Source organism: Mercenaria mercenaria, chromosome 16 (assembly GCF_021730395.1).
Source record: "Mercenaria mercenaria strain notata chromosome 16, MADL_Memer_1, whole genome shotgun sequence".
NCBI lineage: Eukaryota > Metazoa > Mollusca > Bivalvia > Venerida > Veneridae > Mercenaria > Mercenaria mercenaria.
Window position 1 is genome coordinate 9,137,220 of NC_069376.1, and position 23,713 is coordinate 9,160,932.

Here is a 23,713-nt window from a genome sequence, read left to right on the forward strand (position 1 = left end):
GTACCAGATTTGGCAAAATCATTGGTTATAACAAAGTTAACAATCAACTGATCTGCACTGGGATGAGAGGACAGGCAAATGTAACAAGTATTATTACGATCCATATTTTATTATCGGATAAGAGAGATTTAGCTTTTCTGTTTTCAACACAACTGTGTTGATGCTTATGTGTGACTACAGCGATACGGAACGCCCAGTATTTATACTAACCCACATATGACGTCATAATTTCAAAATGTCTGAAATTCGCTGGCTGCTGCTGTAAGTCAACTTTTAAGCATATTTACATGTAAATAAGGGTATGACAGCAACTAATAATGAATTGTAAAACTGTTTACGAATAGGTGCTATCGATTTAACGTAATAATAGAACTTTAATGAAATTATTTATGAAGCAATCAGCCTTCGATGTTCGTACATAGAACTTTCGTAACCAGTCACATTGTGATAATTTCTGTATAGGTCAATATCTTTTCTCCACGTACAACATAGATACTGCCTCCTATGTGTTGAGCCTTCCGTACGTTATATGCGCGGCTCAACACAGATTTTGTAAAAAAAAAATAGTGAAATTTTATGTTCCGGCTACCTAGACTAAAGGTTTTGTCGCCAATAGCGGATCTTCCCCAATAGCGGATCACTTTTGATAATTGTTTCTGTATTTTTTTTTTAAAGTTTATCAAAGGTAATGAAACTTTGTGGTCATGAATATTAATGTTTTACAATTATGAATACAAAATGTTTATTTACATTTGTTGCGTCTTCATAATCAAGGTCAATGAACCGCTTGACCAAGTATTTGCTCAGCACAGAAACCAACCCTCACTTTGACAGTGAAATTTTGCAGACGACGCTCCCATTTCTTTTCAACGAAATAAGGTGACTTGAAACCTACATCAACTTGGAGGTAAACCATTCTAGACCAGTATTACCAAGTAATGACTTATAATTTGCTCTTAATAAGATGTTGTAGCTATCAAAGCAAATTGTAGTGAAGTTGCCATTAGCGGTTAACTGGTGCAAAAGACTCAACGGCTCCTGGTAAGAAAGGTGGTGGTGTTGTGTTGCCATGTAACTACATTTTCAAAAAAGTAGATATATTGATTATTAATTTGCCAAACTCAGTCAGTTGCTTAAAATCATCAAAGCAGGTGATGTAATGGAACTGGAAAAAATGGATAAGATTACAGTATTAGTTAGACTAAAAATGGTTTCTTAAAGGTTATTTTCTATTTTCTTGTTATTAAAAAACCTTTATTTTTTAAACGAAACATGAAATTTTTTAAAGATGATTCTACATATGTCTAGATTTTTTATTAAAGAATGAAAAAACAGTTGATTTCTGTTATTTTTATGGTTTTAAGATGATTCCCACTCTACACTGGCACGTGATCCGGTATTGGTGAATATGATTCGCTATTGGAGAAAACACTGATCACTTACAAATCAACACTTCTACACTGTAATGAAATCTTTCAAAATCTTTTTTATTGTGTGATATTAAGGAGATAATAATGCACATCTGAAGACCAGTTGATAAACAGTTTTTGTGAGATGAAATGAATTATTGCTAAAAAAAGCTCGTAAGTGATCCGTTATTGGCGACCAAACTGTATACATATTGTATATTCATGAACAAACAAAAAATGTAAGTAAAGATAGCCAGCTTTATTAAACTGTATCTGTAAAACAGGCTGGTAACATTGCCCGATCGGGCTTATGACACAAAAAGTAATATTTCTTGACAAATAATGAAGATATTAATATTTCTTTCAAACTTGGTCCATAATTTTATTAAGCATTACATATAATGCTTATCAAGATAGAAATAACTTTGTTGCCTTCAGTTTAGTTAGAATTACTTCCCTTTTTCAGACTTTTATGATGCATAATTTTTGAAGTCCAAAAATATTATGTTTTAATGCAATGTTTAAAACAGAAAAGGGTTCAATGGCTTTCTAGTGCTCCAAACTTGTGCGCCAATACCTTTATTCTATATATTTAGGGTAGATACTTTGTTTCTAGTGCAGATGTATGAGCAATTTTTTTAGGACTAACATATATATATTTTCTCTATAATGTTGTAAGTGAAAGCAGAGTAAAATGTTAACATTCATGTAGTAGCGCAATAATTTAGAGCATTAGAAAGCCATTTAACCCTTTTTTGTTTTAAACTTAGCATTAGAACATTGTTTTTTTTGGACTTCAAAGATTATGCCAGTGTTTTCCCTTGGCTTTCGAAAATAAGGGTCATTGTGACCCCCAGTGTTTCACATGTGGGGGTCATTTTCAAATTTTGGGGGTCATACAGATATACTAAAATTAGTATTTTGAATAAAACTTTGTTTTTCTTATACTAGTGATTATACAGATTGAAGTCTTTCCTTATATTTGTCACTGAATAAAATGATAAAAACAGCTGATCAATGTTTGACTTTTATTTATATATGTGCTAAAATAGGTTTTAGTACTTTTTACCAGGCAGTGTTATATTAGAAACAGGCGATCTGAACCACTGGGTCCTACTGAACTTGCTGCCGACGATGTCACAGACATCGTCAGCTTGCTTTGATTTTGAGCCATCTTTTTTTAGTAAACAGCAGACTGGTACTACTAGTAGTAGTAGCGAGCAGCGATAACAACTGTTACAAAGTGTTAATCAGTCAAAGTATCAGACTGGGTATTAAATTTGTGAAATGTGAATCGACGCAAATATAGAAAATTGGTGACACAGTCTGCATATGTAATAGTTATAGTATGTGTGAGAGTGTGTTACCAGGATATATCAGAGCTAAGGGTACATCGAGGGTATTTTTCTCTGCACATATCGTCGAGGCCGGTAGGCCGAGACAGATATGTGACGAGAAAAATAACGAGATGTACCCCTAGCTCTGATATATCCTGGTAACACACGAGCACTACATATTATAACTGTTTTATCGCATAGTTTATCATTAAAATTTATATATCATTTTCATTTAAATTTGTTTATTATTATTTTTACTATTTTGATTCCCTTTCTGCGCCTCGCTGACTGAAACACTAAAACTTCTGTTTTAGAAAATGTGTTCCCCAGATAAAAGTACCCAACAAATTTCTGCATTGGTTTTAAATCTTTGCATTTCATTGGCCAGACATATTGTAAAACTTGTTTTGTTTGTAAAAAAAATCAAAGAAAAAGAAACATTTGAGAAATCTCAGAATTTCATATATTTCATGTATTTCTGAATTTGGCAATAACTATCAATTTTTTGAAATATTCTAGTTTATTATTCTTTTACTTTATAAATGTAGGTGTTTGTGACAATTCTTTCTCTGTGAACTGTAAATTGGAGCTAAAATCATCTTTTCTTTGAAAGGAAAAAATTATACTCCCTTGATAGGACCTCAATAGAGAAAAAGTGTTCCGATATATATCGGAACAGTTTTACTGTGCTGATATATATCCGAACACTTTTTTTCTTATGAAACTCCATAGAGATTTCCGTGTTGATATATATCGCAACAGTTTTGTAAGATATCAGCACAGTTTTGTAGTAATAATGTGTGTTACTATGTATAACATGCTGCAAAGATCAAAGGAAAATTGCCGCATTATGCGATAAAATTACGAAACTGAAAGTACATTTTCAGAAAATCGCTCAATGTAAACAAAATTGGCCTGATTTTGATTTTCAAGAAAATGCGTCCACTGTGACGCACAGAATTTATTTTTACGGGTCATTTGTCAGAAAAGTGCCACTATGACACAGGATTTGTGCGTCAGGGAAAACCCTGTTATGTGTCATAAAAATCTGAAAAGGGGAAATAATTCTACCAAAACTGAAGGCAACCAAGTTATTTTTATTCTAATTTGTATCATTTGTTATGCTTAACAAATGGACCAAGTTTGAAAGAATATCTTCATTATTTTTCAAGAAATATTACTTTTTGTGTCATAAGCCCGATCGGGCAATGTTACCAGCCTGTAAAAGATTATAAGGATCATTATATTAGTTAAATAAAATACATTTCTTGTGATTTATTGTTTATTATTTGTGTTAAATACATGTTTATTTTGCAGTATTTATGCACTCATATGATAACAGCGGACATTTTGTTATGTTAGATTGTACTCGATACATATTCGAAATACAGTGATTCAATCTTAAAAGAAAACAAAACAAACAGTTAAGAAAAGATAAAACAAAAGAGCATCATCATACATTAAATGATTCAGCTCTACTGAACATAACGGCGTTTAATTATTTCGTATGTATTTTTTAAGTGAAAATTTTACGTAATAATCACTTTCACACTTCTTTGTGCAACTTTAATTAATTATCTAATTACTTAATTATTAATTACTTCGCCGATTTGTCCATGATCTTGATAGTTTTAATTGTTTGTTTGAATAATATTTTAAGGTAGTGTGATAAATGTGAAATGTAAAATTAAATGTACATATCAAAAGATTAAATTCTAAAGGATCGCCGACAATTGAAATCATCTATCTATACAAAAATTCATTAAAAGTTTTGCATAAATACGGCGAAATAAACAGGTAAATGATAAAATTTTTAGTAAATAATAAGTCACAAAAGTGTAATTTATTTAATTTTATAATGATCCTTTATAACAAAGTTTATTAAATCCAGCTACCTTGACTTCCGTGTTCATAATGATATGTATATATATATAGAACCAGGTACCTAGACCTTTAGTCTAGGTAGCTGGAACCGGCTACGTAGACCTTTGGTCTAGGTAGCCTGAACCGGCTACCTAGCCACTGCCTTTTACGATACCTGAAAAGAATATCCATTTCTTCCTTCAATTCAATTAATGTTTATATGAATAAACGGCAAAACACAAGTTTGTCACTGTTTTAAACAACACACCCTAAAGTTTACACAAATTTTACATGGCTCCAATTCGTGTCACATGATCGATAACAACCAACCGCACTGTCAGCGTGTATTGAATGTAATGGCGGACGTGTAATACAGCGAGGTAGACAAACTGAAACATACCTTGTTTACGCTTTATTAACGTGTTTTACTGTTATGTTTAAACCGTAAAATGATTAAGTTTTACTATGTTTTATGATTTCATCGTTTAAATATATTGCCTGATCGTGTTTTTACCTAAATCTAATTTCAACACAGGAAAGGTTGTTCTTGGTTTTGACGTAAAGGAGGGATTATGACCTATCACAAAAATATCTCGGTATCACTTTTGACGTCAAATTCTTTGGACTACTATCTTTTGTAACCGCCGAACCCCTTTCAGTGACGTAGACTTTGTTGGTCAGTATATAGATAAGTAGTCTAAATAATGCGACCTCGGGTAGACCGATGTAAATAAAAAACATGAGAATAGGACATATTTATCAAGAATTTCTGTTGTAAAAATTTTAACCTCTAACGCTTCAATCGTCTTCATGTAATGGCGGTCAGAGGCGTGACCAATGAAAACGCTTCGTGTAGTAATGTGTTTACGGGTGATCGGCCATTTTCCAATATGTAGTACACTCGTGTTAAACCTTGGCATTTTTTTAACTGCTATAGTTTGTATTTTTCTCAAGAAATCCAGGTAATATATACATCATTGAAAAGGAAAAATTACAGGCTTTCTATGTATGTATTTCTTTTTTTTTATCCGTTGCATTATTATAACATAATTTCCGCCCAACAGATTGATCATTCCATTGGGTTACTTACGCAAAGAAGAGGACAGTGCTATCACATTCTTTACCTTTTCTGGTTTGTACTCGGAGGCGGATATCGACAAGTCAAAAAAATATAACGATATTCAACTCTCGAGTACAATTATTTGGACTAAGTGATAGAGCAGCCCTTTTTTATGGTTTGGCAGATTCCCTAGAGAGCGTACGTATTTGTCCGGAACCGCTTCTATAACCAAAATAAACAGAATTTTATTTCTATGCATAATGCTGCCAAAATCCACTTTTGTTTTTTTGCTAAATGTTATGCATATTGTTCTCTTACTTAATTTTACCGTGCCCTTGCATTTATCTGCGTTTACTGTCCGCCATATTGTTTTTGTTGTAATCTTGACTGCCAGAAATGTCGAAACCCAACTGGTTCAGCAGTAGTATGTTCAGGTATAATCCACAACCTGGCACCACAGAATTGGAATGATAAAAACTAGTATACTAATAAACTAGGGCTGTGGATCGTCAGACAAGTGGCGATCCAATCCGATCCGCGAGTCGGGGCTGACGATTCACAGAGCGAACCATGGATTACCAGCAGCAACGAACATAATGATACAAAAATGCAACAGGGTTTTCCCTTGGGTTTTTTATTTGGGAGTCCGTGGACTCCCATGGCTGCTAATTTAAGGGTCCCTAATAATTTTTGGGGGTCCACAAATTATTGATCTTGAAAATGGACATTATTACTATAAAAATTTACCCTGAAACCGAATGAACTTAATTGTATCTTTTTAATTTAGATAGCAGTTGATTCAATATTTCGGAATGGTATCTTTTAAAATGGCATGAGCTTCTCAATTCAGACCGATTACAAAAGGTGTGATAGTCTTTTTGTTATGATCAAATAGCCAGTAATTACAGGCAATTAACGTGTCACCTCGTGTCAATTATGTTGTTCACAGTTTTATGTCGGTTAAAGATAATACTCGATCCTTAATTAGTATCATAATTTTTGTGATTTATTAATATTTTTTCATCAAAATACTTTAAATTTATATGAAATTAATTTTGTTTAATAAAAAAATAAACCATTCGATCTTTTACGGAGCAATCTTAGATTTTAGCGGTGACAGTTAGCGTGGAGAGTAGTTTCCCTTTACCAAAATGGCCAACATCGATAACAAAACTTGTTTTGAAGTTGGAAAATCGTCTATACCTGTGTATAATGAGCACCCACGATTCGGGGATGGTCCCCGGTGGTAAAAAACTGCGCATTTTACATGGGTATCTGCGCAAAGGAGGCTTCAGTGCAAAGGAGTTTCGTGACCGATTTTGTGGGTCCAGTGGACGCAGAGGCACTAAAAAATGCGAGTTTAAAGCAGTAAAAGCACGTCAGGGACGCAGAAATCCTGCGTCCGGAAAAACCCTGATGCAAGCCTGTTATTTTTGTTCTTCTTTCTTTATGGAATCTAAACTTTGCAGTTCTCATAGTGCTCAGTTAAATAGTTCTGACCTATAGATGTTTAATGTTTTGCTTATTAATTAAAGTCAGGTTTCGCGGGTGGACTTGTTGGGCCATTTTTGCAGATGAACGATATGACGTCGGTGATTAATATCACAATATTTAGTAACTAACAGTTCCGCACTTTTTGATAAGAAAATTTTGTTTGTTGGACAGAAATTTCGTATCTAACTTTTTATTGAATTTAATTACTTAAATGATAAATGTGACAGATTTCATATTAATTTTAGTTTGAATATAAGACCAATGCTAACTCTACCTAAGACGTTTGTTTACATCCGGTTTAGAATCTGACAACACGTAATCATCTTAGATGTGCAAGAAAATTCATTGAAGACGTTTAATGTGGCTTTAATTTAGTTTTATTGACAGAATTTTACATATTGCATGTATTAATGAAAAAGATCACGATCCAACGATCTTGACAATACTCTTGCGGTCAAACTTGTGGATATCCAAGTACTCGGATACTCGTTACAGTCCTAGAATAAACACGTGAAAACTCACTTTCCTGTTTTTAGCTCACCTGTCATTTAGTGATCACCCTTCGTCCGTTGTCAGTCCGTGCGTCCGTCCGTCAACAATTTCTTGTCTGCACGATATTGGTTTCATTTATGATTTTATTTTAACCAAACTTGCACACAACTTTTATCACCATAAGGTCATGGTTCCTTTCTTGAACTGGCCAGATCCCATTATGGGTTCCAGAGTAATGGCCCCTGAAAGGGCCAAAATTAGTTATTTTGACCTTGTCTGCACAAAAGCAGCTTTATTTATGATTTGATTTTTACCATACTGGCACACAACTTGTATCACCATAAGATCTTGGTTCCTTTCTTGAACTGGCCAGATTCCATTATGGGTTCCAGAGTTACGGCCCCTGAAAGGGCCAGAATTAGCTATTTTGACCTTGTCTGCACAATTGCAGCTTCGTTTATGATTTTATTTTAACCAAACTTGCACACAACTAATATCACCACAAGATCTTGCTTCCTTTCTTCAACTGGCCAGATTCCATTATGGGTTCCAGAGGTATGGCCCCTTAAAAGTCCAAAATTGGCTATTTTGGCTTTTGCAGCCATATAGAGACTTCATTTATGGTTTTATTTGATACAAACTTCCAAAATATCTTGAACAACAATAAATCTTGGATTCCATGACAAATCAGATCCAATCATAGGTTCCAGAGTTATTTTATATCTGATTACCTCCCCTGATTGTAATCAAAATGGATTTATATCAGTAAGTAAGGACTTAGTTGAAATTTCATTATTGTTATTGTTGGACTGAGACAATCAGGGTATATAACTATGGACTGATTTTACGTCAAATTACCTCCCTTTATTTCAAATTAAAATTGTTATATCTCCATAACTAACATGACTAATAAAGATACTGACCTGAAATTTCATTTATGTCAACAGATTTATTTGGCAGATCCTTCTTTTGTCAACTTTCAGTATTAATTTTTTTCATTATTTCCCTTTTATGTTACTATAAATAGCTTACTTTTAGTAACTTTTTTATTATTGGCCGTAGGGAAAACACAATGGATGGTACCTCCAATTTTTAGGTGTATTTTAACATATCTATACCTTGTAAGATATTTTTTTCTTTTTGGTTAAATTTCTTCCCTTTGTTGTTCCTGTCCTTTGGATATTTTTTCTGATGACCTTCTTGTCCTCAAGTGCAATGATAACAGGTGAGCGATATAGGGCCATCATGGCCCTCTTGTTAAATGTTATTTGCTTTCAACATGTTCAACATGTACTATGTTAAAATTATTAACCAGGTTTTCGTTATTAGATTGGGGTATGTCGTTGGTCGGGCGGGCGGGCGGCGTCAAACTGGTGTTTCCGGTCAATAACTTTTGTTTCGGTAAAGATATTTGAATAAAACTTGGTATGTATGTAGCTTATATCAAGACACAGGCTGGGATTGATTTTGGGGTTTCTGGGGTCAAGGTCAAGGTCACTGTTACTTAAAATAGAAAAAGGGTTTCCAGTCAATAACTTAACTTAGGAATGAGCTATCATGATGAAACTTGGTGTATTGAAAACTTATATAAAGTTGTAGCTTGGGATTGATTTTGGGGTTTCTGGGATCAAGGTCAAGGTCATTGTTACTAAAAATAGGGTTATGGTTAGGGTTGTGCTTTAAAGTGGTGCACTGTGATTCAGTATACTTTTTTATTCTTATGAAAAGTGTTGAAAACCTGGTTTCGTGGCATTGCCGCGTTTCTTGTTTAAATATAAAATAATACTGATTTTTATTTGTATCATTACATGTTTATAGATGTACAAACTAATTTAATTGCCATTATTAATGATTAAAACTTCATGCGGATTCTTTGATCAGTTTGTAACACTTTTGCATTTAATTCAAGTTCAAAGATATGTGATCAATACTAATTAACAGAAATTACTTAATTTGTTTTAACTGTTTCTTTTATTGTTTTATATCTTTTCATTTTACATTTCAAGTTTATTTCGGATTGCTCCAATGCTGCCTATTTCCACATTCTTTCGTACTAGTTTATTTTATCATTCCAATATGGTGGACAGTATGCGGCGTAGTGATGGGCAAATTGGTTAGATTTGCCAACCGATTAATCGTCATAATCGGACAAGCCAATCGATTCGATTAATCGCATATTATCGGATAATCGGTTACTCTAGTTGCATATCTATAAGCTCACGTCACCTCACAATGTATGTTTTATGTCATTACTTAAGAAATGAACCTCACAGACATCAAATATCATATTTCTATTGTATCCCTTCATAAATATGAGTAAGTTAACAGCAAAAAAGTAAAATATTTGTGGAGATAGTAACCTTCAAATCAGTTACTGTCTTTAAGGTATTGTTTAGTTTAATTCATTTACCAATTTATCGATGGAAATACAAAAATATAAATACAGATAAGCGATAATTCAATGAGCAGTCAAGGGTGTAACTGTTTAAAGTTATGTAAGGCAATAGAAAATTAGTTTTTAGATTCTCATCCCCGCCCGCCCCTATCTGAAACCCCCCGCCTCGAAATGTTTTATTAGTCAAAAATTAAAATCCGGATATCCAAAATTTTACGTCCGGATACTGGTACACTTGCATAAACATTTGCATATTCTCTAGTTTAAAGAAAATGTTTGCCATACTGTGGTGATGCAATGACAATTTAACAACATTTGAAAGTATCTGATATTAAAATTTACCATGACATTACCTTTTATTATAATAAATTAACAGAAATGTTCATAAAATATCGGCAATTCACACGACTAGGAGGCAGTAAACAGTTTTCAGCTGTTAGTGTCGAATTGGCCGGGGTCAAATTTACAAATAAGAGGCAATTTACGGAATGAAGTGCATATTTGAACTTCTAAATAATAATAATTGCTAGAATTGAAGTTTCAGCGGCTAGAATTGAGTTTCACTTATTTAAAGAAAATCAGTTGAGTAGCCTTGATCTTGATAGTATGACATAATGACTTGCAGGAGTGTATACATGCTTCCTCTGAGCTAGCTGAAAGTGGGGTTGTCATTTTAGCAGGGGCCTCAGGAAAAGTGGAATAGTGAAAAAATGGTATGGATGGCCCATATATTTCAGCTTATTTTCAGATTTTACAGTGTTACTGGAGTATGGAACAGTGTAGCAACTGTGGCTATCATTTTCAGGGAATTTTCTGCAGCGATTGAAAAATTGGCAAATTTAGCTTTTTTCGTCATCAGTTTCCGCGACCGGGAGAGCACAAAATTCAGGTCTTGTAAACAGAAAACTAGATATTAGAGATGTATTGCAGATGGTTTGTAACGATAGACATACAGTGATGTTAATGTTGCAATATCTTTATTTCAGGTGTGTGGTTACAGACTTTTGTGTGAGGTTTTGAAAGTTAGGTATAAGGCGACTCTAGGCCGAGAAGCTCAGAAAACTGTTTACTGCCTCCCTAGCAGACGTTCTGGCAACCTACTTTCGATTTCAAAAACTTTTAGCAGTCAGGGGTGTAACTGTTTCAAGTTATCACAGTTTATAACCCACTTGAGTTACTGCGTTTACTTTCATAACTTGTTTCAGTTATCATAAAATATTTCAAAGCCCTCCTGTGTCAATTCCTCATTTTGAATGTGACTAATGCAATCATTTCCTGAACCCTTGGCCTTTTATCTTTCCAGCTGTGCAGTAAATTTTTTTACGCAAGGCTGATAAAGTCTTACGCAAATGGTATTTAAGCTATAAAACTCTTAACATCCCATTATGCTCATCAGGTCATGATCAGACTAAAAGAGAATTTGATTAACCACAGTTTGCTACTAATTATACCTTAAAGGTCACTTTGTGAGAACAGTAAAAAGGCTTTTTTTGAATAACTTACCAGGGTTATCCGTATTTTATAACTAATACAGGTTATAAAATGCTTGAAAAAGTAACTGAAATAGGTTACATAACTTAAAACAGTTACACCCCTGACTGTTTAGAAAAAGGTAAAGCCAATGTATTTTCTTATCCTGATTTGATTGTTATTGCTTTTTATTGATTAGAAATAAGTATCTGTTGTCTGGATTTCAATATTTCAATTGTGTTTAACAGAAACATTTGCCTTCGTGAGGAAGTCTGACATGTCATTTTCATTGTGCAAAGTACGATATGTTTCATAGATCTGGAAATAGGATAAAAATTTGTTATGTATGCAAGTGCATTAAATTAAGTAACATCCGATTTTTTTCAGGTGTTAAACTACTAGTTTCCTTGTATTTTATACTTAAAGCTTGTAAGTCAACAGCATCAGCGTTTCCAAGGGTATATAGCTTTTAGCACGTGCTCAGCAGGAATGACAGATTTGATTGTTTTCTTTACAGGTCGTGGTTGTACTTTGACAGAACTAAATATTTTGAATTTGCAAATCACTGAGCAGACAAATATTGATTGCCATTGTTGTTGTAGATTTACTTATTTGTACAGGATACAATCAACAATCAGACAAAATGATTTACTATCAAATTATAAAGAAGATAAACGTTTATGACATGAAATTATTTTTTTCATATATATGTATTTCAAAATGGGTTTTACATATAAAAGCTTTCAAGGACACAGCAACACACACTAGAATATCAATACAGTGATATTTTATATATTATTAGTCAAATTTACCTCCAGACTACCATTTTTCAAAATAAAAAAATAAAAAATAAAATGCCCACCCGCCCCATTTTTTCTCAAAATTCAGATGAGAATCTAAACATTTATTTTCTCTGGCCTAACCTATTTCAGTTACTTTTTCAAGCATTTTATAACCTGTATTAGTTATAAAATATAGTTAACTCAGGTAAGTTATTAAAAAAAAAGTCTTTTTGCTGTTCTAATAAAGTGACCTTTAAAGTGAAATTAGTAGCAAACTGAGGTTAATCAAATTATAAAACTTTATCAGTAATATTTATTGTCAAAAACACAATTGATTTGTCATTTTTACACACATATTAGAGTCCAAAAACATAATTTCATTCCTGTAATTAAAACTAACCAAAAGCCCGCCCGCTTAGCTCAGTAGGTAAGAGCGTTGGTCTACGGATCTTGGAGTTGCGAGTTCCATCCTCGAGCGGGGCGTATGTTCTCCGTGACTATTTGATAAACGACATTGTGTCTGAAATCATTAGTCCTCCACCTCTGATTCATGTGGGGAAGTTGGCAGTTACTTCCGGAGAACAGGTTTGTACTGGTACAGATCCAGGAACACTGGTTAGGTTAACTGCCCGCCGTTACATGACTGAAATACTGTTGAAAACGGCGTTAAACCCAAATAAATAAATAAAACTAACCAAAAGTGGTGGTTGTTGCTATATAGATTTTAAATGTTACCTTGTTGCGATAGTTTCACATGTAATTGTCTAAGTAATCATAATTAATAATGCCTGAATTCACCTTAATCAGGCCCAAAATGCCCTAAACTGTTGTTATTTAACCTTTAGCCTGCTGTTGCCAGTGTCGGCAAGTGATTCTGCCTTTGTGACCAGTGCCTAAAGTCTATTGGTAAATGAATACTACTAATCAGTTAACTTGAAGTCAAAATTGACTGTAAGATATTTTCTAGTCTTTGTCAACAATAAACCTTTACCCTCCTAAATTTCTAAAATGGACTGGTCTGTCATTCAATCTGGGCAGTAACATTTATAATTCAAAGGGGTGTTCACTGAAAATTTATTGATAGCATAGTGTACAGTGCAGACCAAGATCAGCCTGCACATCTGTGAGTTAGGGCCACGTGTGAGGCACATGTTCTCTGTGACATTATTTGTATTCAACCTCAGTTTCATATGCGGAATTGCCAGTTGCAGAGAACAAGTTTGTACTGGTACAGAATCCAGGAACACTCACAGGAAAGGTTAAATGTCTACCGGAACCAGCTGGCTGGAACACAACTGAAATATTGTTGAAAAATAGCATTAAACCTAAAACAAAAAACAAACAAATCTTTTGCAGTGCAATGTTAGAAGTGACAGTAATGCAGAATACCTACAGACCTTGAAGAGAAATGAAGAGATACAGCCCTAAATTGTTCAACATGGTGTGTGTGGGAAACATAGTGGACAGAAAGCATGTGACAAGTAAGAAGATCATTTACATTTAGAGCCATTTTCCTCTAATCCAGCTGCACTCTGAGTTATAGAAAAGCTGAATTTTCTTCTAAAAATAAAACAAATTTTACAGTGAAAGGGAGGAAACTCAGTTTCAGAAAAAGAACACTAAAAGGTTATATACCAATAAAAGAAGTTGATTCTGTAACGTAACTCTTGTGCACCTGAAGTTTATCTTAAAGCTAAACATGATTATGACAGTTCTAACATTTTCAGCTCGACTATTCGAAGAATAAGTAGAGCTATCCTACTCACCACGGCGTCGGAGTCGGTGTTGGCGCCAGCGTCACACCTTGGTTAAGTTTTTCGTACCAGTCCACATTTTGACAAAGTCTTTTGAGATAAAGCTTTGAAACTTTCAACACTTGTTTACCATCATCATGGCCAGTTATAGGCAAGAGCACATAACTCCATCAAGGATTTTGGCTGAATTATGGCCCCTTTTGACTTAGAAGTCATGGTTAAGTTTTTCGTACCAGTTCATATTTTGACAAAGTCTTTTGAGATAAAGCTTTGAAACTTTCAACACTTGTTTACCATCACCATGGCCAGTTATAGGCAAGAGCACATAACTCCATCAACGATTTTGGCTGAATTATGGCCCCTTTTGACTTAGAAATCATGGTTAAGTTTTTTGTACCAGTTCATATTTTGACAAAGTCTTTTAAGATAAAGCTTTGAAACTTTCAACACTTGTTTACCATCACCTTGGCCAGTTATAGGCAAGAGTACATAACTCCATCAGGGATTTTGGCTGAATTATGGCCCCTTTCGACTTAGAAATCTTGGTTAATATTTCGTACTAGTTCATATTTTGACAAAGTCTTTTGAGATAAAGCTTTGAAACTTTCAACACCTGTTAACCATCACCATGTTCAGTTATAGGCAAGAGTACATAACTCCGTCAAGGATTTTGGCTGAATTATGGCCCCTTTTGACTTAGAAATCTTAGTTAAGTTTTTCGTACCAGTTTATATTTTTTGTGTTTGACATATGGCTTTGAAACTTTTATCACTTGTTTAGTATAATAGTCTCTCTGTAGGAAAGAGAAAATAACTCTGTCATCTATTTTGGCTGAATTATGGCCCTTTTCGGACTTTGAAATTGGTTGTGTTTTTATACACATGATACAAGTCCATGTTTTGTCAAAACTATTTGACATATGGCTTTTAAACTTTGAACACTTGTTTATCATTATGATTTCCATCTGTAGGCAAGAGTACATAACTATTTTGACTGAATTATGGCCCTTCTTGGACTTTGAAATTGCCACATATATTGCCATTTAGTGCAAGACTTATCGAAGTCATAGTAATACAGGAACATTGTTTGTCTAATCTATTTATTTCTTTTGTCTGAATATCCTTGAAAATATTTTGACCCCATTCTTCAATCAATTTTTCTAATAGTCGAGCGCGCTGTCATCAGACAACTCTTGTTATATACTACAAAGAGCAATGCACAGTAAGTTAAAAATGTTCGGTCTAATTTCACAGATATAATCCATGTTCAGTTAGCCTTTTGAAACAGTTCTGTATACTACACTATTGACAACATTTCTTATTATAAATGTACTTCAGCCTAGCTTTTAACAATAATAATTAACCAGGTTTTCAACGAAAACCTGAGTTATTAGATTGGGGTAGATGTCGGTCGGGCGGGCGGGCGGCGGCGGCGGCGGCGGCGGCAAACTGGTGTTTCCGGTCAATAACTTTTGTTTCGGTAAAGATATTTGAATAAAACTTGGTAGGTGTGTAGCTTATATCAAGACAAAGGCTGGGATTGATTTTGGGGTTTCTGGGGTCAAGGTCAAGGTCACTGTTACTTAAAATAGAAAAAGGGTTTCCGGTCAATAACTTTTGTTTCGGTAAAGATATTTGAATAAAACTTGGTATGTATGTAGCTTATATCAAGACAAAGGCTGGGATTGATTTTGGGGTTTCTGGGGTCAAGGTCACTGTTACTTAAAATAGAAAAAGGGTTTCCGGTCAATAACTTAACTTAGGAATGAGCTATCTTGATGAAACTTGGTGTATAGAAAACTTATATAAAGTTGTAGCTTGGGATTGATTTTGGGGTTTCTGGGATCAAGGTCAAGGTCATTGTTACTAAAAATAGGGTTAGGGTTAGGTTAGGGTTAGGGTTAGCATATCTTCTACATGCATGGAGGGATTTTGATGAAAGTTGGCACAATTGTTCACCATCATGAGACGGAGTGTCATGCACAAGAACCAGGTCCCTAGGTCTAAGGTCAAGGTCACACTTAGAGGTCAAAGGATACAAGAATGAAAACTTTGTCCGGAGCATATCTTCTTCATGCATAGAGGGATTTTGATGTAACTTGGCACAATTATACACCATCATGAGACGAAGTGTCTTGCACAGTTCCCTTCTTTAGAATTACTTCCCTTTGTTGTTACTATAAATAGCTTATATTGTAACTTTTTCATTACTAGACGTAGGGAAAAATCGAGACCACTTTTCTGTAGTACAACATGCATGTTACATCCAATTTTGATGTGTATTTTGACCAATCTCTACCTGGTAAGGATTTCTGTGTGGACTTACAATTATTTTTTTTGTATTTTTTTTTTTTTTTTTTTTTTTTTTTAGGATTAACTTCCCTTAGTTGTTACTATAAATAACTTATATTGTAACTTTTTTATAATTGACCGTAGGGAAAAACCAAGACCACTTTTCTGTGGTACAACATAGTTGTTACTTTCTAATTTTAGGTGTATTTTAAGGTATCTCTACCTGGTAAGGAGTTTTTTTGTGGACTTAGAAAAACAAAAGAATTACAATGATTACTAAACAACCACAAAATTAAAATTACATCTGCAAATACAGGTGCTTAGAGTAAAGAAATTTGCTGTGACGGGCGTATATTGTGACATTCTGGCACTCTTGTTTATTCTTATGAAAAGTGTTGAAAACCTGGTTTCGTGGCATTGCCGCGTTTCTTGTTGAGTTTTAGCGGGAGTGGGACGACAATGTCCTTTGCCCGTCACCTTGGTAGCTCCCCTCGACCACAGAATATATTGAGTATATATAGGATAATACAGGAAAACAGTGCAGACACGTTTTTCAACTTCCGTAAACTTAGTAATTAATTCACAGATGTTTTACACCCTGAAGCTACTGTAGAGTTGACAAGTTTTGTCTGACTTCTGAAATGTACAGTTAAAATCTTAATTATCCGATTATAAACCTAGGTATTACATTACAATCCTTGTTTCATATAAAATCAAGCTACTTCTAGATATTCATTCCGTCGGAGATCTATTTATCACAACGTATTCATATTCATACATTTGCTTTAAGAAAATGAAAAGAAAAGGCGGTGTTGAATGGTATGCAGTGAGTGCAAGTCATCTGAAGTCAGGGACCATCGTATTGCAGCATTCCAGAAAGCAGTCTACAGAATACCATACTTTCGTTTTCAAGTAACAGCGTGAAAACATGCAAATATAAAGGTGAAGTGTCATCTGAAGTCGGGGACCATCGTATTGCACCATTCCAGAAAGCAGTCTACAGAATAAATACCATACTTTCGTTTTCAAGTAACAGCGTGAAAACATGCAAATATAAAGGTGAAGTGTCTTATTTTATGAAAAGTGAAATAATGTCCATTTGGTTCTCTGTTATATTCAGTAGTGCCAAAAATGGAAAAAAATAGGATCTATTTATTTGGCACTTTTTTACCATATTACAGCTACATGTATATATTAACTAAAATTGTCCCGCTTGATTTTACTATAGGGATAACGCATGTTTTTTCGTGTTATAACATCTGCAGAATCCCGAGGGATTGGTTGGTGCCCGAGCCCATTAGGGTGAGGGTACCAACGTGTCCCAAGATTCTGCAGATGTTATAACATGAAATAAACATGCGCTAACGCTATTCTAGCATAAAACGCGTAAAAACTGATAAATGAATACAATGTCACTCAACGTCATTAAATTTCCAGGAAATGCGCGGGAATGTCTGAGTTGTTTTTTACGTTGACGTCATTTTGTTTTGAGTTATCTGTTTTTGGGCCGAATGACGTTTACGCTTTGCCACAGAATGCGCATATATTAAAAGGTGTTATAACAGCACGCGAGCGCGAGAATCTCTCTGTTAACACACGTTTTCTCTCTGCAGTGTGCGACATTAACTTTTTAACACCGTAGCCAATGGGGCTACGAACTTCCAATTTTTTGTAGCCCGACAGAATTTTTCGTAGCCCCACTAATTTTTCTCTCAAGAATGAACAAGACTTTCATTCTAGTAATATTTAATTTCTTTCAATATACTGCTGTAGGTTGGTGAATATTGATATATTTCAGAAATTTGTACGAGTTTTTCAGAATTGATTTCAAAATCTGAAACAGTGTTCACAAAATTGTGCAGAAAGTCAAAGACACAGAGTCATGAAAAGAGATCTAAACAGCTTTGTAGACATGGTAGACAAGAAATAGCTTGGCAGTAGACTGACCAGGGGTCTCGCTAGGCCCATTATTTTTTTGGGAGAAGTCAATTATCCCTCAAACTGATTTAAGGAGAAGTGGGGAGACTTTAGGGAGAAGTTGGAAGACTCCATTAATTTTTATATTTCTACCTCGACGCTGTGAATTGATTCAATGACCACTCATTTTCTTAGTTACATCATTTTACCATACACATTTATACCGAGTCACCACTTGTGTGAACAGTTTTCATTCGAATAAAACTGAAAGTAAACTGTGTCAAACCTAGAAATACATACCGGTATTCAAATCAGTTCATCCATCAAAGTTAGTTTTACGAAGTTAATACTTTACATGTCGTTCTTTTACCATGGATACCAAATAATTGTGTCTATAATTCCAATTAATCGCATATGTAATTGACAATTCTTTAGAAAACGACCCGCACGTGTTGACAATTAAATGCTAAGTGTCAAAGACGTAACCGCGGCGCTGATTGGCCTATTACAATTGCCTCTGGTGAAACCGATAATTTGATTTGCTTTCACACTTCTCGCGAAAATCTCACAAGTACCTGAAGTAGGCGGAGCTTAAATTATGCTATCGGCGAGTGTGACATTGTGCAAATTATCAAAAGATTAGCGGGTGCGCATCAAAAAAAAAATTCGGGCGACTTCAATTCGCTTTGAGATTGGATTTGAGCGAAGTTTGAAGCTTCAAAGCAACTATTTTGCTCCCACGTTTGCATTGATCTTTTTGGTAAATTTATTCCTCAGAATTTTTCATAGCCCGACGGGCTACGGTCTGCCGATTTTCTGTCGCCCGAGCCGTATTTTCGTCGCCATTGGCGATCAGGCTACCGTTAATGTCGCACACTGTCTCTGTTAAAACACCCCCGAAAAGTGACAAGAACAGCAGTTTTATGCTAGAATGTGGTATTTGTGCATCTAATACGTCTGTGCACTTTATATTTCTTTTTGTAGTGTGAAGTAACAGTAGCACAGAATGGCTGGAGACCATTAACTTGAGAACTGAAGAGATGCAGGTCTTTGTTCTATATGGTGATTGATGGAACTATGGTGCAGTTTTGAATTTATAAGGTAGATAATTGATACATGTTTTCCGTTTTCCATACAACCATAAGAGGTTACTGGCAAGCAGCCTATGTGAATAAAGAATTGGACCAAGGGAACTAACTTTTGCCGCACTTCTTGATATTACACATAGTTTGTTTTCAGACTCCTTTCCACATACTACAAACCTTCATGTCCTCTGATGCATGAAGACTGTTTTAAATCTACTTGTATGATTTTACCATTATCATACAACTTTACATTTATTGAAGGTAACTTTGAAATTCAAGTATATAATGTTAGGTATAGTGCTTATTATCTTTTACAAGTGTTTGCTGATGGAATGTCTGTCAGTTTGTCATTAAATTTGTGCTGTTTGAATGTGCATCTTTAGAACTTTGATGGATTTACAAAACGTTTTCAAAAAATTCTACTTTTTTGTAGGTGTGAAGTTACAGAAAAGCAGAATAGCTACAGACCATTAAATTTAGAAAATGAAGAGATGCATGTCTCTGTTCAGCATGGTGTTTATGGGAAACATTGTAGGTCACAGACCTCTGTTCAGCATGGTGTATATGGGAAACATTGTGGGTCACAGACATGAAATGGTTTGGTAAGTTATCACACCATTATATTTGTATTTAGAATTATTTTCCTGTAAATCCAACTGCACTTTTTAAGCCAGATTTTTTTTTAACTTTACAGTTGAAGGGAGGTAACTCAAATTTGAAAAAAAAAAACACACACACACAAATGCCCTTGCTTAATTCTATTTTGGTAATTACAGGGTTTGTTTTCACAGAAATTTTTACTAAAACAGTTAAGAAGGAAATCAAGGTTTTAGGTTTCTGTTCAGGTATAATGATATACTACACCAGCAGCCTGTTTTAAAATATTTGATGACCGAGATTTGATTCATGCCAGATATTTTCTGTTCTGTTTTTCCTCTTTCTATCATTGGTCCCTCTACCCTTACAATGCTGTTCTTCCTCTTTCTATCATTGGTCCCTCTACCCTTACAATGCTGTTCTTCCTCTTTCTATCATTGGTCCCTCTACCCTTACAATGCTGGACACAATTTATTCTTCTTTAGCAACCATTGCAAATCATGATCAGCATAAGCTGTCCTTGCAGTCTGATCAAGATCTGCTCTGTTCGCCATTCAGTCAGTATCTTTTTGGTAAACATCTCTGTTATCATTTGCTTGGTATATTCTTACAGTTGACCGTGCTTTGCATTGTGTTGCTAATTTTTAAAAACTTTTACCGTGAAATTTTTTCATAAAGATTGTATAATTAATGGTTGGTTCTGTCTTAGCAATTAGTGTAGATCATGATCAGCCTACACCATCCTTGCAGTCTGATTAAGATCTGCTCTGTTTGCCATTCAGTCAGTATCTTTTTGGTAAACATCCCATTTAACAGTTAATGGTACTAAGTACTGTCCAAATTGAAAGATAGACAAGTGCATTATAAAAATTTAGCAGGGTAAAGGCTATCCGTAAACATATTCCTTTTTCCTTTCTGTTCAACAAGTTTACATTACATGCATTGATTTTGTAATTATTCAGATATGCAAAAAAACGGGAAATTAATTTCAAGGAAAATCAAAGTGACATAAATTTTGAACGTCAGTTATTTTAGGTATTGTTTTTTCTTGTTTAGTCTAAACCTTTTACTTACTGACATAAATTATTTTTATTTGTTTGTTTTTGTTTTTTTTTGGTTGGGTTTAACGTCGCAGGGGGTAGGTTAGTGTGGGGTGGGCAGGGAGTAGGTTAGTGTGGGTGGCTGAGGGGGTAGGTTAGTGTGGGGTGGGGGAGGGGGTAGGTTAGTGTGAGGGGGTAGGTTAGTGTGGGGTGGGCAGGGGGTAGGTTAGTGTGGGGTGGGTGAGGGGGTAGGTTAGTGTGGGGTGAGAAGGGGGTAGGTTAGTGTGGGGTGGGTGAGGGGGTAGGTTAGTGTGGGGTGGGTGAGGGGGTAGGTTAGTGTGGGGTGGGCAGGGGGTAGGTTAGTGTGGGTGGGTGGGTGAGGGGGTAGGTTAGTGTGGGGTGGGTGAGGAGGTAGGTTAGTGGGGGAGGGGGTAGGTTAGTGTGAGGGGGTAGGTTAGTGTGGGGTGGGCAGGGGGTAGGTTAGTGTGGGGTGGCCCGGGGCAGGGGGTAGGTTAGTGTGGGGTGGGTGAGGGGGTAGGTTAGTGTGGGGTGCGAAGGGGGTAGGTTAGTGTGGGGTGGATGAGGGGGTAGGTTAGTGTGGGGTGGGGCAGGGGGTAGGTTAGTATGGGGTGGGGCAGGGGGTAGGTTAGTTTTCCCAATATTGTTGTATAGAAAACTTTGAAAATCTTCAGCTTTGAAACATCTGGCTTGATTTGAAAATGATCTCAAAGCATTGTTCCTTGTATAGCCATTTGCCAAACAATTCCTTTAAATAATTCTGTTTCATTAAAGCTCATGACTGCTAGGAGGTGGTTAAAGTTTTTCCGGCAATTTTTTTTCTTTGTCACTATTGCGTATATCTTACTTGAACTTCACATTAACATTGTTCAGCATTCAAACAAGGTATGTGCAGAGGCTGTGCCTAAATAGGAACAAGATCACAGTAACTTGCTCTTGGTTGACCACAATAAGGAAGTTGTAACATAGAAAATAGTTCCTCTGTTTGATGGTGAATACAAAAATGCATTGGTAAATTTGTGAGTGAAAAACCTGCAATAAATGAATAGCATAATTTAATAGAGGAGATATAGAATAATAGGTACATGTACAATTTGACAGAATGTGAATGTCAGAATTACAGGAAATCTGACCTAGAGTCAGATATTATATATGAGCCGTGCCATGACAAAACCAACATAGTGGGTTTGCGATCAGGATGGATCCAGACCAGCCTGCGCATCAGCGCAGTCTAGTCAGGATCCATGCTGTTCACTTTTAAAGCCTACTGCAATTAGAGAAACCATTAGCGAACAGTATGGATTCTGAACAGACTGCGCGGATGCCACTATGTTGGTTTCCAAAGGCACGGCTCATATATATTTCTATTCTTGTTTACATTAAATTGCTCTTTTGGATACTTGAATTTACACAGTACACACAGTCTGAATAGAGAAATATGTGTAATCATAATCTGTGCAAGAAAAATCAGTTTACGGACTTGAAATTGAACAGATCAGTCCTAAAACTGGTATTTTTCAATAGATTTGGAAGGAAAACAGGCAGATTTTCACACGCTAGACTTGAATATGGGTTTCCTTAAATGCTAAATTGAGCATAAGTCTTCATATTTGCAGTCCTGAATTGCATGTTTACTTATTCTGTTGGATTTCTTATATTTTCAGTACCCAAAAACATGAAATGAGAGCGCTTGAACAGTGTAAAGTTTGTCGCATAGATGGGGATTGACCGCCTTTATGTATATATAAGTCTACAACTTCTCAGATTTGACTGAAGACAATTGTTTGGTGTTGGGAATAGGTAAATAATTCCTTTGTAAATATTTTTAATAAAAATACTTTTCCGTGATACTTTAAAATTTAATAGACTTCGTTTAAATTGCAACGGCAATTGAAAGACAGGTAGAAATTAGAATTATATTGGAATAGCATTATTTCAGCCAGTTTTACTATAATGACTGCATTCTGAAGCATGTGTGGTAGTGCGATAACATTAGTAATCTGTTACTTTGAAATTGGACAGGATTTTGTTCATAATAATTGGTACAGTAAGCTGTATTCCAAGTGGGAATTATTAGGTCAGATTACAGCTAATTATTAGCTGACACATTTTACATACGTAAGACTTTTTAGCTCACCTGTCACATAGTGACAAGGTGAGCATGACAAGGTGAGCTTTTGTGATCTAACAATTGCTACAATGCACAATTCTGATATAACACTGAGATATGTCTTAATATATTCTTTGCATTAAAAACATGATTATCTTTTATGTACATCATGTTAGGAAATATTCTTCTTTTGTAGAGAAATATATTCAAGGTAGGGCAGTTTTCCAAAAACGCAACAAGAAGTTCACATTTGTTGCACAGATTTGTGTCTCACATGTATGGAGTTGAAGGAATAGTTATAGAAAAAGGGTACAGAATATGTAAGGATATGGTATGTTCCTGCTGAAAAAAATTAGGTAAACGAATCAATATTTAAGGTTTGACTGTACAAAGTATACAGAGAGTTATTCTTGTTTCTCTGGCACCGGCTTTCATGTCTTCAGTTTAAATGCTGAAAGTTTCCTGAACTTCTACTTCGTCTGTGTTATTACTTGATGGCTTAATTCACTGAAAATAGTAATTCCTCACAACACATGCATCATATGAAACTAAGACCATAAATTTCATACCAGTCTTTCCTCAGTCATGCCCTCAATTAA

The 23,713-nt window shown here is 35.1% G+C and overlaps 1 long non-coding RNA gene across 2 annotated transcripts; it reads left to right on the forward strand.

The window, feature by feature from the left end:
* The first annotated feature begins 221 nt into the window (after nt 1-221).
* Nucleotides 222-19,965, forward strand: LOC123539734 (uncharacterized). Of its 2 annotated transcripts, XR_008367674.1 has the most exons (5): nt 222-299; nt 13,659-13,783; nt 17,138-17,289; nt 19,249-19,365; nt 19,783-19,965. It is a non-coding gene; the product is annotated as an uncharacterized LOC123539734 (long non-coding RNA). The 2 variants fall into 2 exon arrangements; XR_008367675.1 differs by lacking the exons at nt 222-299; nt 13,659-13,783 and having other exon boundaries at nt 17,277-17,406; nt 19,783-19,964.
* Nucleotides 19,966-23,713: the final 3,748 nt, after the last annotated feature.